Genomic DNA, 16,928 nt, shown 5'->3' with positions numbered 1-16,928 from the left:
CCCAGTAGAGTAACTGCTCCCTTCCTGTTCCTGACTTCCACCCATACTGACTCAAAAGAGGATCCTGCTACATTACCCACCCTTTCTGTAGCTTTAGTAGTATCCCCGACCAATAATGCCACCCCTCCTCCCCTTTTTCCGCCCTCTCTATCCCTTTTAAAGCACTAAAATCCAGGAATATTGAGAATCTATTCCTGCTCTGGTGCCAGCCATGTCTCTGCAATGGCCACTACATCATAATTCCATGTATGTATCCAAGCTCTCAGTTCATCACCTTTCTTCCTGATGCTTCTTGCATTGAAGTACACACATTTCAGCCCTTCTACCTTACTGTCTTTACACCGTTTATTCTGCTTCTCTTTCCTCAAAGCCTCTCTATATGTTAGATCTGGCTTTACTGCATGCACTTCTTTCACTGGTCTATTGCTCCGGGTCCCATCCCCCTCGCAAATTAGTTTAAACCCTCCCGAACCATGCTAGCAAACCTACCTACAAGGATATTGTTCCCTCTGGAGTTCAGGTGCAACCCATCCAATCTGTACAGGTTCCACCTTCCCCAGAAGAGATCCGAATAATCCAGAAATCTAAAACCCTGCTCCCTGCACCAACTCCTCAGCCACGCATTCAACTGCCATTTCCTCCAATTCTTACCATCACTATCACGTAGCACTGGCAGCAATCCTGAGAACGCCACCCTTGAGGTCCTGTTCTTCAGCCTTCTGTCTAGTTCCCGAAACTCACACTTCAGGACCTCATCCCTCTTCCTGCCTATGTCGTTGGTCCCAACATGTATCACGACTTCTGGTTGCTTTCCCTCTCGTACCAGGATGTCGTGCACCCGGTCAGAGACATCCCGGACCCTGGCACCCGGGAGACAACAAACCATGCGGGTGTCCTTCTCACGTCCACAGAATCTCCTGTCTGCTCCCCTGACTATAGAGTCTCCAATGACGACAGCTCTCCTCTTCTCCATCCCACCCTTCTGCACCACCGGCTCAGACTCAGTGCCGGAGGCCCTGCCACCGTGGCTCACACCAGGTCGGTCGTCCCCGCCAACAGTATCCAGTATCATCTGCCTAGTCTCCCTCTAGCACTTTCTCCAAGCTTTTTCTGTATTTGAGCGAACCGCCACTTCCTCTACCTCTTCAGTTCGGTTCCCACGTGTGTGTCTGGGCTAATTTGTATGTATGAGGGAGGGAGATACAGCAGCATCCATTCCTCGTCATAAACACACGGATCCACACACCTGACAGTCCAGTTTGGTTTATTGTCTCTGCCTGCTCCTGTCCGACTAAACTCGTGTCCGTGTACTGCGACTTCATTTTATCCCCCTCGGTACAGTGCAATCCCGTTCACATCCATGACTCTTCACAAGGTATCGATCTCTGCAACAGATTAAAATCCCTGTAGACGATCGCTTCATTTTGGATCATGACTGCCCAGTATCGAAACAGTTCAAGCTTCTCCCCGCTCCCACCAAGAAGGCTTTAAAGCATCTCCGCTTTCTTCTCGACAACAGACGCACCAGCTCCCCTTGTTTAGAGTTATAGGGCACTACCATAAAGATCAGACGCTTTTGCTCCTTTCGACCGTACCGGGTCCCAGGACAGCACCTAGACCATAGCCCAAAAAGACCCCTCTTATCTATGTGCTCATCCAAACTTCTCTCCAATCCAGTCAAACCTACATCTGCCACTTCCACCGAGCGTCCATCCCGCTCTCGCGCCGCCCTCTGAGTGACAAATTTGCCCTCAGGTTCCCCTAAAATGTTACGCCTTTTACCCTAAACGTGTGACCTCCTGTTCCCGCCGCACGCAGCCTCAGTGGAAAAGAAATCCAGCCTGCATTTACCCTATCAACAGCACCCAGAATAGATGATACAATACAATTTCAATGGTTTCACTCATTTCAATATTTTTCTGCACGACGAATGGTACCTTTACAGTACATTTGTACAATGGTAGAACACTGTAAATGATGTGACCCCTTTGATTGTTCAGACACTTATGTTAATTCCAACCAATTCACAGAGGTGTTCAAAAAGCTTCTGAGAAGAGAGAACCCGGAAGCCCGAGGTTACTATTGTGAGAGTTGACACGTGGACGTGCAGGGAGTGTAGGGAGACGGATCAGGGGTTGGGAGATGGGATCCGTTTAGTCGGGCGATATGGTTCACGCAGACACTGTGGGCCGAAGGGCCTCTTTCCGTGTTTAAATTTCTCAGTTCAATGTACGAGTAAACAGGCAGAAACTTTTCTTTTCAGGGAAATGGTGATGAACGGAGACATGTCTTTGAAGAAGGACAGAGTGTGGTACGCTTCACACAAACATGCTGACGATGGTCACTTTTGTCGGGAGTGGGAGATAAGGTGACAGTGAGATGAGATGTAATGACAACTGGCGGAGAATCAGAGTGGAGAGAGGATTTTACTCTCAGTCAATCTGCTCAGCCGATGGACAAGAGTCGCACAGACACAAGGCGAGGTTGAGTTCTGGGTGTGATGGTGTTTTTAACAGTATCCGCTCGGCTGGAAGAACGCCACTGGCCAATTTACACCCCTTCGAACAATCTGAGAACAGTTAATGGTAATCGGGAGTGATATCTGAGACTGTTTACTGGTAATCGGGAGTGATATCTGAGACTGTTTACTGGTAGTCGGGAGTGAGATCTGAGACTGTTTACTGGTAATCGGGAGTGATATCTGAGACTGTTTACTGGTAGTCGGGAGTGAGATCTGAGTACAGTTACTGGTAATCGGGAGTGAGATCTGAGACTGTTTACTGGTAGTCGGGAGTGAGATCTGAGACTGTTTACTGGTAGTCGGGAGTGAGATCTGAGACTGTTTACTGGTAGTCGGGAGTGAGATCTGAGACTGTTTATTGGTAGTCGGGAGTGAGATCTGAGACTGTTTACTGGTAGTCGGGAGTGAGATCTGAGACTGTTTACTGGTAGTCAGGAGTGAGATCTGAGACTGTTTACTGGTAGTCGGGAGTGAGATCTGAGACTGTTTACTGGTAGTCGGGAGTGAGATCTGAGACTGTTTACTGGTAGTCGGGAGTAAGATCTGAGACTGTTTACTGGTAGTCGGGAGTGAGATCTGAGTACGGTTACTGGTAATCGGGAGTGAGATCTGAGACTGTTTACTGGTAGTCGGGAGTGAGATCTGAGACTGTTTACTGGTAATCGGGAGTGAGATCTGAGACTGTTTACTGGTAGTCGGGAGTGAGATCTGAGACTGTTTACTGGTAGTCGGGAGTGAGATCTGAGACTGTTTACTGGTAGTCGGGAGTGAGATCTGAGACTGTTTACTGGTAGTCAGGAGTGAGATCTGAGACTGTTTACTGGTAGTCGGGAGTGAGATCTGAGACTGTTTACTGGTAGTCAGGAGTGAGATCTGAGACTGTTTACTGGTAGTCGGGAGTGAGATCTGAGACTGTTTACTGGTAGTCGGGAGTGAGATCTGAGACTGTTTACTGGTAGTCGGGAGTAAGATCTGAGACTGTTTACTGGTAGTCGGGAGTGAGATCTGAGTACGGTTACTGGCAATCGGGAGTGAAGTCTGAGGCAGCTCTCTGGGTTCCATTTAACATGACGTCATGGTTGGCACAGTCACTGTGGGCCGAAGGGTCCGTTCCCGTTCTTTACCTTTCCCTGTTCTGTGCAGGACAAACAGAAGGCAGAAGTTTTTTTTCGCAGAGCAAACTTTTCTCTCAGTGGTGATGAACGTCGACATGTTTACGATCCAGGACAAAGTTTGGAACACTTCACCCGAACAAGCTGAGGACTATTTCTTGTATCGGGAGTGGGAGATAAGGTGACAGTGAGATGAGCTGTGATGACAACTGGTGGAGAATCAGAGTGGAGAGGCGATTTTACTCTCAGTTGATCTGCTCAGCCGATGCACAAGAGTCGCACTGACACAAGGTGAGGTGCAGAGTTGAGTCTGATGTTGTTTGAAACAATATCCCCTTTTCTGGAGGAATGCAACCGCCAATTTACAACCCTTAGTAACATCACAATTTCCATTGTTTCACAATTAATTCACTACGGTAATCCTAACGTCGCAACACGGGTTGCACTTGCCTGACGTAATCGGATTCTAATTAAATTTTAAAATGTTTATTTTTAAACCTGTTAAAACCTGTCCCCGTGGAGTCAGGTAAATGATATTAAACGCACAGCTATGTGCTGTCTCCACATTTCATTCCGGGAGATCGCCTGTAGCACACGGGGACAAACCACTGGCCAGAGAAAATGCCTGCGTTATTTGACAGGTACGGGCGAGTGGACAATAAACTGAGCGTGTTCATTGTCGCCACTGGAGTTCCTGGTTAGTGAGCACAGATATTCGTGTTTGGCACTTCTGTCTGTATACCGGTGCGAGCCTCTTTGGGGTCATTTTACAAGCTTCCCGCTTGATGTTCGTGACAGTAATATCCGTCAGAGTTATCGATCCTGAATATTCCATATTCTGATTTATCATATTTAATGACAAACTGAACTAAACCCCTGTCCCCCCGCTAAATCACGGGATCAACTCGAACGTTGTTCTTGCATTTGATCGAATTTTGTTCAGAGTGGTACCAATACTGGGGACAGGCAGCACTCCGGGAATGTGAGACTGGGAATGTTATACATTGAGGAGGTGACTGTTTATGAGTTATTGACCGGAGTGAATACTTGGTCCTTTAATGACATCCTGCCCAGGGTTGTCCTGTTGTTGGGAGCCGGGAATCCTCCGGGAAGGTGTGACTGGGAAGCTTTACTGGCATCTTGTCCATGTTGTTCCAGTACTGTGAACAAGCAGCTCTCCAGGAAGGAGAGTCGAGAAGACTTTCAGTAGCACCGTCTCCAGAATTGTCCCAGACTTAGGGACGGTGTGACTGGGACGTGTTTGGATTGTGAAGTTCTGAGACGATGTGATACTGATCAGATTGAACCCCTGGTCCCAGGTTTCATCTCTCCCTGTGGAAACTTTCACAGTCGCATTCTATTGCCTGTTTGTCAATAACTGCGCCTGATCTTCTGACCCTGAGTCCACGGATCTACTGACGTGGGTGGTCGAAATGCTCTGCGCTGTAGGAGTAATCCATTAACGAAGTCACTCAGCGTCTGGTTACCGTATTGTCCCGGCTTTCCCTCAGAGACCCGATGTAAACTGGGGCCCTGTTTTGCCCTGAAGAAAGGCCACGGCCGAATACTCTGAGTGTCTCTTCAACGTGGCGATCGCTGCTGAGTTCCCCAAGCATTCTGAGTGTGTTGTCTCCCCTTAGGTACCATAAGACCATAAGAGATAGGAAGAGAATTGGGCTATCTGGCCCATCGAGTCTGCTCCGCCATTCAATCATGGCTGATCATTTTCCATCCTCCTTCTCACCTCCATTTCTCGGCATTCTCCCGGTAATATTGATGCCATGCCCAATCAAGAACCTATCAATCTCTGCCTTAAATACACCCAACCATCTGGCATTCTGACTTGTCCTAGACTCTCCCATCACGGGAAACTTCTTCTCCACATGTTCTCTGTCTGGGGTATTTTAACATTGGAAAGGATTCAATCAGATCCCCCTCTGATCCCCGGATACTGTTTCGGTCCCGTCAGATGCTGAGTTTCCAGAGGGGTGGGCAGTCACGGTTAAATCAGTGACTGGAACCGGGATGAGCACCGATCGTTGTTGTTCATACCGCTCGTGTTTAACCCGACAATTACCGACACATCGCCTTATCTCCACATTGAAGAAGGCAGGTCAGAGACAGTGTGACCCATGTTTGGTGTTGGATGAGCAGTCGTTCACCGCATCTAGCCCTCGTGACCTCTGGCTGAATCCCGAACCTGTGTCCATTCCCGGGAAATGAGTTTAATAATGCCCGGTGTCTGTTCCCTTCTCTCTCCCTGCAGTGAATTTAGCGGCGATTGTGATCCTGTCCCGGGGAAAGTGCGGTCTCTCTCCCTGCACCACTCGCTACCTGGTTGCCATGGCAGCGGGGGATCTACTGACCGTAGTCATCGAGGTCCTTGTGCATCAGGTGTTAAATCATTACTTTCCGTGGAATTTTCTGAGGATTACCCCCGTGTGCAGAGTTATCGAGGTACTGAGGTTCACGGCCACACACTGCTCTGACTGGTTCACCGTCATGTTCACTTTTGATCGGTTTGTCGGCATCTGCTGTCAGAAGCTGAAAACAAAATATTGCATCGGGAAAACTGCGGCTGTGGTTCTCAGAACAACCGGCGTGCTGTCCTTTCTGAAAAACGTTCCCCGCTACTTTCTCTGGGAACCCAGAGAGATAATCAACAACGTACCGTGGTTCTGTGACCTAAAGCCCAATACTTTCACTGACCTCGGATGGGTAGTATACGATTGGCTCGACACAGTTTTAAATCCGTTCATCCCTTTCGCTGTGATTCTGCTGCTCAACGCTCTGACAGTCAGACACATTGTTGTGGCCAGTCGTGTCCGGAAGGGGCTGAGGGGTCAGAGCAAGGCGGAGAACCGCGGTGACCCGGAGATGGAGAGCCGGAGGAGGTCTGAGGTTTTACTCTTCACCCTCTCCGGCAGCTTCATCCTCCTGTGGATGACCCACGTTGTAAATTTCATGTATTATGAGATCTCAGGGATCGGATTCAATTTCAATGATTCTGAATGGATCTTTCACCAAGTCGGAGTCCTGCTGAAGAATTTCAGCTGCTGCACGAACACATTTATTTACGCGGTCACTCAGTCGAAATTCAGGGAGCAGCTCATCAGAGGTGTGAAAAATCCGTTCAAATCGGTCTTAAATTGATCAATCAAACAGTTCCCTGAGCAAGATGGGGCAGCAGTGTCACCAGTACAGGCCCAGATCCCCACATTAACCGCCCGATCCCTCATGTGATATTTCCGGGAGGATTGTCCCATGGACCGGACATCATTAGAAGCAGTAGGGTATATACATATATACATATAGTGTGCTTTTATGTGTGTGTGTGTGTGTGTGTGTGTGTGTGTGTGTGTGTGTGTGTATGCGTGCATGTAAATGAGAGGGAGCGAAATGTGGTTAAATTAGAAATCGTTCCGAAAAGATTAACGAGGATGTCGCCAGGAGGAGGGGGATTGCATCTGGAGATTGGCCAGGCTGGGCCTCTTATTTCCCTACTGGTGTGACCTGCTTTAGTTCACTGCGGGACTGGAGTTGGAAAATGGGAGACAATTAGCATGCATTTTCATCGCTTTGCAATCGGTACATCTTGCACCGTGCGCCAGCAGCGGCAGGGTCCGGATTGTGGGATGAGTGCACAGTCAATGTCGGCTCGTAGGATTTTGAAAATTAATCGAGTCCGAGTGGTTTTGAGTGTTTAAGGAAAGCCGCAGCCTTTCGCTTCCATTATGAAGAAACCAAGTGCAGTCACCCAACACTCCCGTCATTTGGTCAGGCACCAACTCGGAATGCGAACACAATTCACTGACGGAATTTGTGGATGATGTCGAGCATTTCCTCTTACGGGCAGCTGGTGTCATTTACCCCACAGTACATCGCCCAACAATGCAATGTGGGGCAAATGACAGTGGGACCTGTAGCGACGGAGGGGCAACCATTGTTCCATCACGCTCGTATCTGGGATCAGAGAACAGGCACTATCCAGTCTCCTTCTGACTCGAGTCCTCTCGTCCAGGCAACAGAAGTCGTGAATCCCGACTGCGTCTGCCTAGGTTAATTACGTGCTTTCTGAGGCGGGCGGCCAGAGATTCACACAGCACTCCACGTGTGGTCTCACCAAGCCAAGAAGTTACAGAACGGGAACAGACCGTTTGGCCCATTGCGCTGTTCTGAACCAATTGATCTGGTAATGTCATGCCTCGCTGAACTAATCCCGTCTGCCCACACAAAGTCCACATCCCTCCATTCGCCTCATCTTCATGTGGATTCTAATATCCTCCAGTGCCTCTGCCTCCACCATCACCCCTGTCATTCAATCCAGACATCCTCCACTTTGAGTTAAAATAAAGCCTTGTGAAGCACGTCTCCTGAAACCATCCCGAGTCAGGTTTTACTAAACAGGTTGTTTGTTTCCACAGCAGCAGGGTAGGGAAAAGTTACAGAATGACACAAAATTAAATAAATTGAGACATATATCAATAAATGACACCAAATTAAAAGCAAACAAATAAATTAATAACGCGAAAAATCTGGCCAACGTTCGTCCTATCTGCTCTTGGAGAGGAATTGTATTGAAATGCCCTCCGTCACTTTGCGCATGCGCCCAAGGGTCTGCACCCTGCTGTCGAAGTCTATCACTAAATCTTCAATGTGCTGTGCGTGTGGAAAACGCATTTTAAATTTGTTTAATTGCAATGACACCAAGGTCCGGTCTCTTCCAGAGCAGAAGCCGGATATGATTCCAGTTCCTGGCGGGATATACTGCACAGGATTGAGAGGGAGAGGATGGGTATACTGGGGAGATGACTAATATATTCGTGCTCTCCCTAGCCACAAACAAGATCCCAGAAAGCCAATGTTATTGTTAATTTAGAAGCGGGATGGGTAATGCTGAAACACATAGACCCACCTCATGTCGGGAGTAGGTAAGTTACTGGAGAGGATTGTTAGGGAGAGGATAGAGAGTTATCGAACAACACGCTCAGAGACAGACCCTCTGTCGCTTCCAATCTGTGCCGACCTGCATTCCGGCCGAGTACCATGGACCGGCAGCGGGACAACAGCCTGACACACCCCTTCTCATCATGCCCCGTCCAGATAGTCAGGAAACGAACAAAGAACATGAAAGCCGTCCAGAGAGAAATATCAACTCCCCCCACCCCCGCCACTTCACAAATATGAACGGCATCCCGATCACCGGGCCCCAACCGCGTCGCCACGCACACGACCGAACAAAAACATCGACCCCAAATCCCTCTTCCCCCGCGATAATCGAACAGTAACATCGATTGCAAACCAGCCGTCTCCTCGCAAAACAAGAGGGAAAGCAATGGGTGAAAAGCACAGAATATATATAAAAAATTATAAACGTGTGGATGTCCACAGTCCATCAACGCAATGGTACAATGCATAACGCAGAAACACGATAACACCATTCTTCGTCAATGAAAAGAGAGACGCCACACGAGAGGACCCGCCTGCTACAGAGAGCCTCACAGCGAGAGGCATGACAGACTCGTGTACCTTGACAAGTTAAATAGAAAGCACCAGTCCTTATGGGCCACAGTTCAGATATCAATGATCAAATACTAGAACTGGAGGGACCGAGAATCCCAACGCTCTCCGACACGTGGCAACCGGCCCAGGACCGGTAGGTGGCGCTGTATCCGCGGTATATCTGCCGGGATCGCATTGCACGGCGGAGCAGGCTCGACAGGCCAGGAGACCGACTCCTGCTCCTGCTTTTTATTAAGTTAATATGTAAGAAAGAGAGAGGCCGGGAGAAAAGAGATGAATCGGGAGCGAGGACAGGGTTAGAAAGAGTGGGAGACAGTTTCGGAAGAGACGAAACAAACAGCCGATCAGATCCCGGCACAACAGAGAGGACACTGCGGATTAATGCCATCAAACCCCTCACATCAAAATATACCGCACCTCCTCCCAACCCAGCCACCCCATGCAACCCCTCCACACATGAAACACTCGCCATCCCAGTGAGGTAACCACCAGCATCTAAGGGCAAACGAAAAAGAGACCCGATCCTCTCAACGAAATTTTATTAGAGCGAAACTTTTGCAGTCGAATAGCCGTTCCCTGCGGGGCTTCAACGAGCTGTAATGGTGGGGAGTGGGGACGTATTGAACGATCCCTTGCGACCCTTCCGGTCGGTGGCAAGACGGGGTGGGCAGGAGGTGGGCAGAGTGGCCACTGTATTGTAATCCTTCCCTCAACCCTCCGATGGGGAGTCGGCTGGGGAGTGGGCATTTGCCGATGCACAGGAAGATCCAGTAGATACACATCACGGTGATATTGAAGCAGTTGGGTGAGTGGGACGTCTAATCAATAGCCGGTCGTGTCTTCCTCCTCCCCCCCCCCCACCCCCGTGTTACAGCCGACTGATTGTCGGTGTGGTGTGGTTGGGGTGTGCGAGCAGGGGGCGATGGTGCTGGGGCGTTGAGGGTCCTGTTGGTGGGAGATCCGTGGAGTGTGGGGGTGGGGGAAGATGGTGGTTGAACCGCTCTCTGACCGATACACCCAGTTTTTGGAAGATATGAGCTCCAACGCTGTGTGCACTTAGCCTGTTTTAATTGTTAGTGGGCCCTTCGATTTTAATTCTTTATTTTTCTTTTCCTCTTACTAACTGCTCGCTAAAGCTGGAATGGGTAAGTATACTTACGTTATAATTGTACGCGGTGTATAATCTGCTATTCCTTGCCGATGCATTACCTGCATAGGGGGGTCATATTTACACCGCCATCGCTCAAGTCGGAATTCCGTTATTGGAAACCTCCCCAGCTTTCTGGTTTGCTGGGACCGAAATCACACCGCCCCCTCGACCTACATTGTTTGAGAAAGGTGACAGTCCAGCGGCTGTCAGCAGAGCCGACTAACGGCGAAGTTTCTATGCAAGTGGCAGAGAAGCGAGAATAGATGTGAGATGATTACACTGGAGAGGCTGTAATGGGGCACCGCTCCCCCTCCTGCCACTGACCGCCCCAAACTCCCACTGACGCCGCCGCCTCTCATCCTACAAACCCCACTGTCTCAGCTAAACTCCTGCCGCGGATGTTCCTCTGGTTGGCCTTCAGTGGTGAGGGGTGAACTGAGCGGGTTAGATCTGGGCCCGCAACAGTTCACCCTCCACGTCACCGGTTTGGACGAGGGGACACAGCGAAGGGAATTTCATTTTACTGATCACACTAAACTGAAAGTAGAATCAATTTTACATATGGATGATATGCACAGGTTCGGGGAGAGAGCAAAGGTACTTTGGATGTGTTACAACGTTGGGAATGCGAGATTCTCCACTTTGGAAGGGAAACGCAGTTGATTATTTAAACGGTGAAGGATTGCGGCGCGATTTTGCTCGGAGGGACTTGTGAGTGTTTTTGCGTGAGTCGCGCAAGGTGCAACAGCTTATGAGACGACAAATGGAAGGTCGGCCTTCGTGGCTGGGGGGATTGAATATTGAAGCAGGGAGACTGTACTGCATATTTTCAGGGTAGTGCCGACGCAGCACCCGGTGTACAGTATGCAGTTCTGTTCATCCAGCTTGAAGAAAGATCGAACACCGGACGGGCCCTTCGGCCCACGGTGAGCTGACCGTTCAATGTACTCCGCCATCAACTGACTGCACAGTCCATATCCTTCCATTTGGCTTTCATACACACGGAGATCTAGGAGTCTCTGAAATATTCCCAATGGACCTGCCTCTTCCTGCCTCGCTGTTAACGCGTTCCATGCATCCACCAATCTCTATGCAAAAATCCAATCTCTGACAACCCCCCTAAAATTTCCCTTAATCACCTCAACGAATATCCTGCGGCACACGCCATTTCCGCCCTGGGTAAAATAATTCTGTATCTTTGCACAATCTATGCCCCTTACCAGCGTTTGCATCGCTATCAATTCACCTCTCATTCTCCTTCGCTCCAAAGTGAAAAACTCGCTCAAACTATCGTCACAAGACACGCTATCTAACCGAGGCAGCATCCTGGCAAATCTCCTCTGCGCCCTCTCCAAAACTTGCACTTCCTTCCTGTGACAGGGTCCTGAATTACCCCTATGAACTGCGCTTTTAGAAACAGAGAGAGAGAGAGAGAGAGAGAGAGAGAGAGAGAGAGAGAGAGAGATATTTAACACCGACATCTTGTTTTTAAGAGAGAGAGAGACGAAGACTGCTTTGAGATCGTGTTATGAACCCCTAAGGTTCATATTTCCTGTGGACTGTCATTTTAAAGCACGAGGAGGACCGGAGACTAACTTTTGGATTTCTGCTGAGTTCCGAGAGAGAGGGCACCGAGCATCCGGTAAGTCGTTATAGTGACCGAGGGCGGGGTTATGTGATGGACAATTGATGTCACGGTTTCTCTGGAGCGTGTTTATACTTCCCAAGGACATGGGCTGCTAGAGTATTATTACGCAGACAGAGAAAGGAGGAGTTATGTGAGAGACAGTTGGCACTCAGTATGGTGAGATAAATAGGAGGTCAGATGATAGACCTGCAACACATGTTTTTTGGACACTGGATGAGCTTTGTTGTGCCCACAGGAAAATTGGATCGATCAGTGGCTCTTGCAGTGAGAAAAGGGAGTGACCGGTGGGGAGTTGTCCATGTGTCAACTCTTGCCTGGGTTGATGATTCCACCACGGAGGAACAGCCCCCTTTGTTGAAGGCACAGTCGGTGACTTTTAAAGGATTTCGGAGGATAACGGGAAGATCGACGGCGTCAGCTCATCTGAAGACTCAAATCTCTCCCTCGCTCTCTCTCCATCACTACTCAACTCAATACCACGAACTGAACTGAACTTTACTCATTATCGTAAGACTATCTATTTACCCCTCGACTTGAAGAAGCTTGGTTTTCATATATATTCCGCACTTACTTATATATAATAATTGCTGACCTGTTTGATTTATCTGTATTTATATTACTGTATGGCGTGGTTACTAATAAATATTATTTAATAGCAACACTGGACTCCAAAGTGTTTTCTATTTCTGCTGGTTCTTTAACCCGTCACAGGGTACGTGACACTTCGAATAATGAGGCGACCAGAACCCAGGACTGGGAACGATGCAATCGCACTGATGGGATTGTACTACTGGCCCCCAAATAGCTCCAGGGACTTTGAGGAGCAGACATGTAATGCGACTCGGGAAATATCGAGTTGTTATCATGAGGCGTTTCACCTATCCTATTATAAACTGGGACATTCTTAGTACAAGGGGTTTAGATGGGGCTGAATTTGTTAAGTGTATACTAGACAGTTTATTGAAACAATATGTGTGCAGTCCAATGAGAGAAGGGGCTATATTGGATCTAATGTTGAGTAATGAGCCTGGCCAGGTGACTGACCTTTCAGAGGGGGAGCAGTTGGGGAACAGTGATCACATCTCAGTAACTTTCAGGATGGCTGGGGATAAGGACAGGTTTGGTCCTTGCGTGAGAGTTTTGAACTGGAGCGGGACAAATCAGGCGCGAACTAAGAAGATTCCTTTGGGAGCAGCTTTTCTCCGGCAACCCCCACATCGGACATGGCGATGAAATGGGCGGTGGTGGATAAGCTGAGTGACTACCTCTACTACGGGGCCAAGTCTGAGGTGAGGACGGACAACAACCCGCTCACCTACATCCTGACCTCGGCGAAACGGGATGCTGCGGGCCATCGGTGGCTGGCGGCGTTGTCGGTATATGATTTCAGCCTGAAGTACCGGCCGGGGAGCCGGAACGTCGATGCGGGCGCTTTGTCTTGACGGGCGCATGAGGGACTGGAGAGGGGCGGGGAGTGGGAGAGCGTTCCTGCCCCTGGGGGGTGAAGGCCATGTGTCAGTTAGCCATCACTGTGAAGGCCGAGGAAAAGGAGAGGCCAGATCGAGCTGTGGATCAATTGGGGGCTTCAGATGACGCCCTACCCCCCCCCCCCCCCAGTTTACTGTAACCTGACGGCTCTGAAGACCAATCAGCTGCCGGAATTAAGTCCGGGGGAAGTAGCAGCTGCTCAGCGAGATGACCCGGGCATCGGTACCGTTTGGTTCCCGGTGGAAAGGGCGGATATAGCGCGGGTGAAGAAGACAAAACACGCTTCGGTGCCTCCATTACTGAGGGAACGTCCTCGGTTAAAGTTGAGAGAACCAAATTTTACAGCGGATCACGTCACCGCCGGACCGACCTCGGCGATGGCAGTTGGTCCTGCCTGAGAAATATCGGAAGATGGCGTTGCAGTCACTGCACGATGAGACTGACGAGGGTGATTTACCACCGAAGCCTCATCTGAAGTATGTGTCTGATCTGAGAGGAGAGCTGAAAAGGGCTTATGAATTGGCTGGGGTCGCGGCCGCCAAGCAGAATGGAGGAAATAAGAGGAGGTATGATCAATTTGGGAGTGGGAAAGACCAATGGATCGCTCAGAGACCGGTTTTGCTAGCCCCGAATGAAGTCGGAGGTCGAAGAGTACTGTAAGTCGTGCTTTCGCTGCATACGGCAGAAGACACTGCCTACGCGAGTAGCTCCTTTGTCCCACTTGCAGAGTTCCGGGTCCCTGGACCTGGTGTGTATGGATTTCCTGTCACTAGAACCTGATGCCAGCAACCACGGCGAATGTCTTAGTCATCACGGACCACTACACCAGATATGCTCAGACTTTTCCTACCAAGGACCAGAGGGCGTCTACGGTGGCAAAAGTGTTATGGGAGAAGTATTTCGTTCATTACGGCCTTCCCAGGCGGATACATGGTGACCAGGGACGGGACTTCGAGAGCAGATTCATCTATGAGTTACTGGGCATGCTTGGAGTCGAGAAGTCGAGGACCACGCCCGATCACCCGCAGGGGGATCCCCAGCCTGAGAGGTTTAATCGGACCTTGCTGGACATACTCGGGACCCTGGAGATCAGCAAGGAGAGCAGGTGGAGTCAACATACTGGACATCTGGTTCACAGCTATCATTGTACGTGAAATGAAGCTACTGGGTACTCACATATTATCTAATGTTTGGGCGCGAGGCGAGGTTGCCCATTGACCTTTGTTGTGGGACTGACGAGGGTGATTTACCACCGAAGCCTCATCTGAAGTATGTGTCTGATCTGAGAGGAGAGCTGAAAAGGGCTTATGAATTGGCTGGGGTCGCGGCCGCCAAGCAGAATGGAGGAAATAAGAGGAGGTATGATCAAAAAGTGACGTTCTCCCAACTCCTGCCGGGAGACCGAGTCCTCGTAAGGAATTTGGGGCTACGTGGAAGGCACAAGTTGGCTGACCCTATGTGATGGAGAGTCAGATGCCAAACGTACCAGTTTTCCGGGTGAAACCGGAGGATGGGAATGGGCCTGTCAAGATTCTCCACTGGAATCACCTGCTACCCTTGGGACAAGAGGTGCAGGTAGACCCAGAACCTGACTAGCAGCCTACACCTAGTAAGAGGACTCTGCGAAAACAGGGGCGTCTGCAGGGCTCACAGCGGGGGAGGCTGGGCCGGGCCCCACCTATGAGAGAGATACTGATTCGGAGGATGATGATCTGGATGTGCGGTACGTGCTGCCCTTTGCTAGCTCCCCGGTGATTGAGGAAGAGACTCCTGGCCCTTCCCCCACTGAGTCCGGTGAAGTTGGGGAGGGGGGCTATCTGTGGCAGCCTGGGTTACAACAGGACCCTGAAGGGGAGGAAGCGGGGCCTGGACACGGGACAGAGGGCGCCGAGTGGCAGGGGGACACGAGTGATAGATCCGGGGAGGACTCGCCCAGTAGGCCCGAAGTATCCCCAGTAGCATCTGAGCCTGAAGAGTTAGGTGAGGAGATACGGAGGTCTCAGAGAATTAGGAGACCACCGGTTACATTGGTCTACGTAGCGCCTGGGGAAAGGGGCGTGATTTCTACTGTTTTAGGGAGCCTTTTACACCTGGGTTGGGCTTTGAGCTTTGCAGGAAGGGTTGGTGAATTATCCCAACGTCATGAGGACATGACTAAATTTGGTGGGGGGGGGGCGGGGAGAGGGTAAGGATTCACTGTAAGGATTCACTGCTAATGTAATGAATTCGATTCAATCGTCCGCCAGGCTTTTCTCGACCCCGGTCTTATGCCAAAAAGTCTTAAACACTCTCTTTTAGGACGTCGATGACTGGATCGATAAAGGAGCATTTGGGATTCATTCATTCTCTCTCTCTCTCTCTCGCTCTCGCTCTCTCTCTCTCTCCCACTTCCGCTGTTCCCCGTTCCGGAGATTTCCCGGGGAGGAAGGAAATAACTCCACCGCTGAAACTCAGCCATAGAAATTCCACCCGCTGAAACTCCTGCCCTAAAGCTTTGGAAACCTGCGCGGCCTCGCTGCGACCAGTAGGTGGCACTGCGTGACAACCACCCCGCGGCCGGACCCGCGGCTCCCGTCAAAGCGTTCCGGATAGGCAGACTTGGGCAGGTAGCGGCAACCCCCTCCCACCCCGGTTCCCGGATTTTGGCTGCTCCTCGCTGGCAGATAGAGACCTGCCCATCTCCCGCGGCTGCTGGTCGCGCCAACAGATCGTGGCAGATCAGATTAACACGGCGAGTCCTGCTGGGTTCATTCTTTGGGTTGGGCTCATCAGCGGACTCAAAAGGAGCAACCGAGGAGATTTCGGCGATTCAAATAAACCTAAAGATTTATTGGAAAACAAAATTAACCGGGAAAACTAAAAGGAGTTCGGGCAAACATAGCCGAATCGTGACGAACCCGGACTTTGAGAATACCTGTGCTAATTAAGTCAAACCAAACTGAATAAAAGAGCAAAGAGTTAACAATCCCCTACGGCCCCAGATGAGACACTTGCAAAACAAGATGAAGAGAAAACAGGGTAAACACGAGGAAATCTGCAGATGCTAGAATGTCAAGCAACACACATAAAAGTTGCTGGTGAACGCAGCAGGTCAGGCAGCATCCCTCCCACTTTCAAATCTCTTACTATCTCTTCTTTCAGTTAGGGTCTCGGCCCGAAACGTTGACTGTACCTCTTCCTGGAGGTGCTGCTTGGCCTGTTGCGTTCACCAGCAACTTTGATGAAGAGAAAACAGAGTTAGTCCGAAGACAAACAACTGGACACAGAAGGTAAACAAACCAAGGTCGACACATATCCGCGAATTGACATTGGACAAATACAGACCAAAGGGCAGCTGGCAAGCTTTTCTCTTAAAAGTCACCCCTGGTTGTGACATCGCTTTTCTAAACACCAGCGGATAAAGGCAGAGCGCCAAGAACCGCTCCTCACAGGGTAAGATTTTGTTTTCATTCCCGGAATACCAGAGCAGGGATGTGATGCTGGGGT

General features: G+C 49.9%; 1 pseudogene; it reads left to right on the top strand.

The window, feature by feature from the left end:
• The first annotated feature begins 4,183 nt into the window (after window positions 1-4,183).
• On the top strand, window positions 4,184-6,786 carry LOC134341512 (probable G-protein coupled receptor 139; annotated as a pseudogene).
• The last annotated feature ends 10,142 nt before the right edge of the window (window positions 6,787-16,928 follow it).

This window comes from Mobula hypostoma, unplaced genomic scaffold (genome assembly GCF_963921235.1).
Source record: "Mobula hypostoma unplaced genomic scaffold, sMobHyp1.1 scaffold_162, whole genome shotgun sequence".
In the NCBI taxonomy this organism is placed as follows: domain Eukaryota; kingdom Metazoa; phylum Chordata; class Chondrichthyes; order Myliobatiformes; family Myliobatidae; genus Mobula; species Mobula hypostoma.
The sequence above is the reverse complement of the archived record's forward strand: the minus strand, read 5'-3'. Positions and strand labels throughout refer to the sequence as shown.